Genomic DNA, 6,000 nt, shown 5'->3' with positions numbered 1-6,000 from the left:
AAAAAGAATCACAGATTCCAGGAGAGTATCGACTGAACGACACGCGTGACTCAGTCTAACAAAGGAGACACAGACTGTTGGGTTAAAATATGGTTTATACTTTACTTTTCTGGGCAATTATATTTCTCTGTAATATTTATGAATTTATGGCCTAGTTTACGGCTGAGTTTACGGCCGTAAACACCTTACGGCCGTAAACTCATTTACGACCCATTTGTTTTGTCCGACCCATATTCAAGTATAAATAGAGGTGTTAGGGTGAGGAGTAGTGATTGATGAACTAGAAGGAATTTACGGCCAGAGAGAAACAGGAGCTTTTACGTGTGTGTGAATCCTTTGTATCCGGATTTTCATTCGTATCAATACATACAAAGATTCATATTATTCCTCTTCTTCTTCTCTTCTTTTCTTTATCTGACATCATCCGTTTGATTGGGATTGCGCACCATCAAACGGATCTGACTGATACACAGGCAAATTAGGGACTGACAATTGGTATCAGAGCCAAGTTGTATCAGTCAAAAGGATTATTGTTTCATCTGGAATCTGAATAATTGGTGTTTACGGTCCAAGCTTAGGCCGTAAACTCTATTTGGAGCATTATTTGATCTTATTTTTGAAATATTTTTGCGTTTTTGGATAGATCTCGCAAAAATAAGGAGGGTTTGTTCTTTGTGTTTTTCATAAAAAAGGGTTTTTGATCGAGTTTTGGAGGTTCAAAGTCGAAAAATCGCTGTTCACGGTCGGATCCGACCGGAAACTGTTCACGGCCGACGGCGGAGTTAGTGTTTGCGGCTAGGGTTTCCGAGATTACGGCTTGGCAGCTTTGCGACTTAGTTGGAAGTTCTCGGCTCAGAAGCAGCTAGCTGCAGGCGCTTCATTAGAATAAAGGAAAGGGAGGAGCGAAACTGTCGACGCCAGGAATCGAACCCATGATCTCAAGTTCAACAACCAGCGCCTTAGCCAACTCATCTAGCTGATTCCTTGTTCCATTCCTTCGAAAGTTAAAATATAACCCGTCTTTTTCGCACCTACTTTCGAAAATTTGACACTTTTAACCCAAAAACTCAATTTCTTTTAATTTTAAATTCTTTTTTCATCCAAAATAATAATAATAATAATAATAATTATAATAATTTTAATTTTAGAATTTTATTTTTGACTTTTTATTTCAAGTTTCGATTTTGACTTCCAAGTTTGACCTTTGACTTTAAACTTTGATTTTTTCGTTTAGCTTTTAAAACTTCAAATTTAGCCTTTCGGTTTGACTTTTCAAGTTTGACTTTTGAGTTTGTTTTTTTTTAATTTGACTTTTAAGGTTGACTTAAAAAAAAAAAGAGGCATTTTAAATTTGACGTTTAATTTTTATTTTAGCTTCTAGTTTTTTATTATTGATTTTAAGGTCTACGAGGGAGTTGAAAACATGAAAGAAAGTCGTCAGGATATGTTAAGACAAAATTTCAACTTTTTTGATTATGTCCCTGGAGAAACGCTCGAAACTCAGTTGCAGCGGTTTACTACACTCACTACTGAGATGAATATAGCCGGGATCTTCTTGACTAAGTCCGAGATAAACAAAAAGCTATTGAATTCTCTTCCAAAATCGTGGGATATGAATGTAGCTGTCATCAAGAAGACAAAAGATCTCAATCGTCTTAGTATTGCTGAAGTAATTGAAGAGCTTGACGCTTTAAAGAGTTTTGTAAACCTTCCGGTCAATGAAGTGTCATGTTCTCATTCATGTGAAGTTTCATGTTCTCAATCATGTGAAGATACGATTAAATTTCTTCGGGAACAAACTGATTTATTAAAAAGAGAAGTTGAGGACCTAAGATATGAAGGATATCAACTCAGGAAAGGACAGAAACCCCTGAAGGCTGAGTTGGAAGCAAAAACCAAGGACTTTAGGAAACTTCAGGAAGACTACAGTAACAAATGTGAAAACTATGATTATGTAGTCAAACAAAATGTTGAGCTAGTCGCTGAAGTTGAATCTTTGAAAGGAAAGTTTGAAACCGCCTAACTTGATGTTAGAAAATATGATTTCTCAAGTGAGGTGGTTGCAAATATGATAGACCAAAGCATGCAGTTTAAAAGGAATCAAAACAAGGGTCTAGGGTATGATAGTGTACCTCCTCCTTTCAATCATAACTACACATCCATCCCCATGACAAATAAAGAAATTGACAGGGAGGCACATCTTCAATATGGCAAACGAGCTGGATTTGTGTCAGGAGGAGTTATTAATTTTGAAGATACTAATGTTGCTACTTCTTGTGCAGGCAAAGTAACAGAGGATGAGAACAAGGAGAGTTCTTCTGAACAAACAAACGACCCCTTGAACTCTGAATATGTTGCTTCTAATCAACCTCCCGTTGGTAAATACAGGCCACCAATTCCAGCGCAACAAAGTGCCTGTTGTAAGTGTGCATATGGGAACAACAAGAGACAAGGCAAGGATATGCCACCAGGGGCAGGAAGAAACAACTTCACAGTGAAGAAAAAGACATGTTTTCACTATGGAACACCTGGTCACATTGCCCGAAATTGTCCAAATCACGCATATGTTCCTTACTATGCGCAAGGCTGGCAGAACGCGCCAAGAGGGAGATATTCCAAAAGAAACCCCTCAAGGTCACGCTCAGACATTGACGACTGGAATGCCAAGAAGGCCAAGAATGTAACTCCTAAGGCCAAGAATCAAACTCCAAAGGCCAAGAATCTGAATCCCAAGGGCAAGAAGGGAATGTCGGACAAGAAGTCCAATCCAAGAGATGCTCCTGTGAAGCCAAGACCGGTTAGGTTAAAGTCATCTCGGCAGCCGGCTTCAAGTTCAAAAGCAAGTACTGAGCCACCCATCGGATCGAAAAAGAAATGGGTTAAATCCAACTACAAATGGGTTCCGAAGGCTCACTCTCCTAAATCAACTAACGATTCTAATATTTCTATGTCTTCTGTTTGTGATAAACAAGACATGTCATGGGAGAGAGTAATGTGCAAGGATGACAAAGGTCGACCCAGTTTCAAAATGGACTGGGTTCCAAAAACCAACTAATCCCGCTCTGTGTTGGAGCAGTTATGGAGGCATATCATCAGACTTCGGTTTGTTGGTAGTAGCTATTCCAAGCACATGATAGGAGGCATCTCTCAACTGTACAACACTCAAAACATTGTTTGAGAGTATGTGTCCTTTGCGGGAATGGAAGAAAAGAAGGGATCACTCACGGGGTTTGTGCTTAATGACATGAAGAATTTTCGAATCTGTTCTGAGATTATGCGTGCTATTCTCAGACCTTCTGGATGCAGATTCAATCGGTGAATTACAGTTTGCGTTTTCTTCTCTATACTCCTGAGTTTTTCTTAATCTGATTTGTTTTAAAGACTAATTTTTGTTTTAGGATAGTTTAAATTTGCGCATTTACTTTCGTTTCTCTCCTATGCACAAATTTAGGGGGAGAAATAAAAACAAAACAAATATTAGAAAATTTAATTAAAAAAAATCCAAAAACATTAGAAAATCAGAAAATAAAAAAAATATGGTGTAAATGGAATGTGTTTGAGGGAGATGTTTTGGGAAGTGATATTATCTAGTGATAACAGGCAACCTGAGTTTGCATAACGTACCCAAAGTTGAAGGGTCTATGCTCTGGTTTGATGCGTCGGTAGGCACAAAATTTTTTAAAATGGACATGACTAGGCAGAGTTGAACTTAGGAAATTTATAGACTTGACAAATCTTGACCTAGTTAGATCCATTCAGCCTGACAATACGACGCTCGGATAGGTTGAGCAGGGAGATATATGGGAATCTACTCGTCACATTAATTGAACCCGTACTTGGAACCGTGACTTAACTTTTCCTCGATGTGCGGATTCTGTCCTTAATTCCGGTTGGATGGGGCGACTGGTAAATTCCGATAAATTAGGTCTGTAGAAAATCGTTTTCTTTCTTTCCTTCTGTTAGTCATATGTTGTCTCCTTTGCGTGACTTCCAATCCGACCTGGTACACAACATATGCAACTCTATTTCTCTACAGGATATATATATATATATATATATATATATATATATATATATACATGTGTGAAATACTTCTCATCTGTTAGCCATATGCTGTCTCCTTTGCGCGACTTCTAATCCGACCTGGTACACAGCATATGCAACCTTCTTCTTCTCAACCCATCTGAAGTAGTTAGAAATAGAATTATGTATCTCTTTTCTCTCTGAAGGGTTGTCTGCTAACCCGGTGTAAGGAGTACTCTGGAAGTTCTTGATGGCTGGGGCATATCAGGAAGCGGGAAACACGTTCCGGTACACTTAAAATTGAACTCATACAGATTGTCTGTAGATCTCGCTGCTCGATTTAGGTGGACAACAATATCACTGGTCGTCGTCAGATGAATGGTCTTTAAGATATAGTATCTAAGGAATTAGGATCAGATATGATTTTTAGGAACTTAAGTTCACCTTGTCTTGTAACAAATAGTATGTCCTAAATCTATCATAATTTTTCGTGTTTAAGTGGACCACAATACCGACGATCGACTAGACAAAGATGTGAATGTGGAAGGTACCGACAAGTGGATAAAGGCTGTCTAAAAACTTTGATCCCAAATCTCTCTTAAAGTTAGATATCATTTTATTTTTGTTAAATTTGTCATTGTTCCTTCTAATTTAAATATTATGGGAGAATTAAAAATTAAAAACAATAAAAAATCAGAAAAATTCAAAAATCAAAGAAAAATCAGAAAAATTAAAAATCCAAAAATAGTGTTATTTCTGTTTTATTTCTTGTTCAGAAAAATCAAAAAAAAATCCAAAAATATTTTTGTTTCTGTTTTAATTTGTGTGCTAAGTTTTCTTTTAGTTTTGTTTTGTCTTGAAAAGTGATTTCAGGTATAAATAAGACTCATGGAGTTTGTGTTGAAGATTTCTGAGCCAAAGCCTCGTCTGTGAGCATCGAAGAATTCGCATTCGAAGGAGCAAGAAATGAAGATTATTCTTTCAACATTCAATCCTTCACCCCAGAAGAAAGGTCAAGCTGACTTGAAGAATATGTGACGGATTGCATTGAAGCCTCCTCAATCAGTCTGCTGCTATCTTGTACTTGCTGAAGTGATCCAGAAGATTTGTTCTCTCTGATGTTCTCTCTGAAGATTCTCAAGCTGAAAGCACTATCTTTCAAGAATCAGTACGTAAAACCTCCTCACCCAACGTGCGTTCAATGCCAAAATCTGAAGAAAACCTCGAGTGCTCAAGATGAAGTCATTCATTGAAGATTCATATGTTCATCCTAATGCTGTGAAGAAATCGAAGGTTAAAGCTGAAGCCAAGCTCCCATTGAAGATTGACAAGAAGAGCCAGCTACTTTTTAGGGGGAGCTTGTTGGGTCATTAAGAAAAGAAAGCTATAAACCAAGGGGGAGATTGTTGGGTCAAAATATGGTTTATACTTTACTTTTCTGGGCAATTATATTTCTCTGTAATATTTATGAATTTATGTCCTAGTTTACGGCTGAGTTTACGCCCATAAACACCTTACGGCCGTAAACTCATTTACGGCCCATTTGTTTTGTCCGGCCCATATTCAAGTATAAATAGAGGTGTTAGGGTGAGGAGTAGTGATTGATGAACTAGAAGGAATTTACGGCCAGAGAGAAACAGGAGCTTTTACGTGTGTGTGAATCCTTTGTATCCGGATTTTCATTCATATCAATACATACAAAGATTCATATTATTCCTCTTCTTCTTCTCTTCTTTTCTTTATCTGACATCATCCGCTTGATTGGGATTCCGCACCATCAAACGGATCTGACTGATACACAGGCAAATTAGGGACTTACACAGACCCCGGACGGTATCAAATGAATGATACAGCTAGCAAGGTCTAAAACAGTGAATACAGACCCTAGTCAGTATCAAATGAAAGATACAGCTAGCACGGTCTAAAATAGTGAATACAGACCCTAGCCAGTATCAAATGAAAGATACAACTAGCAAG

Source organism: Lactuca serriola, chromosome 3, assembly GCF_051521515.1.
Source record: "Lactuca serriola cultivar US96UC23 chromosome 3, Lser_US96UC23_V15, whole genome shotgun sequence".
Lineage (NCBI taxonomy): Eukaryota > Viridiplantae > Streptophyta > Magnoliopsida > Asterales > Asteraceae > Lactuca > Lactuca serriola.
Note: the sequence above shows the minus strand (reverse complement) of the source record.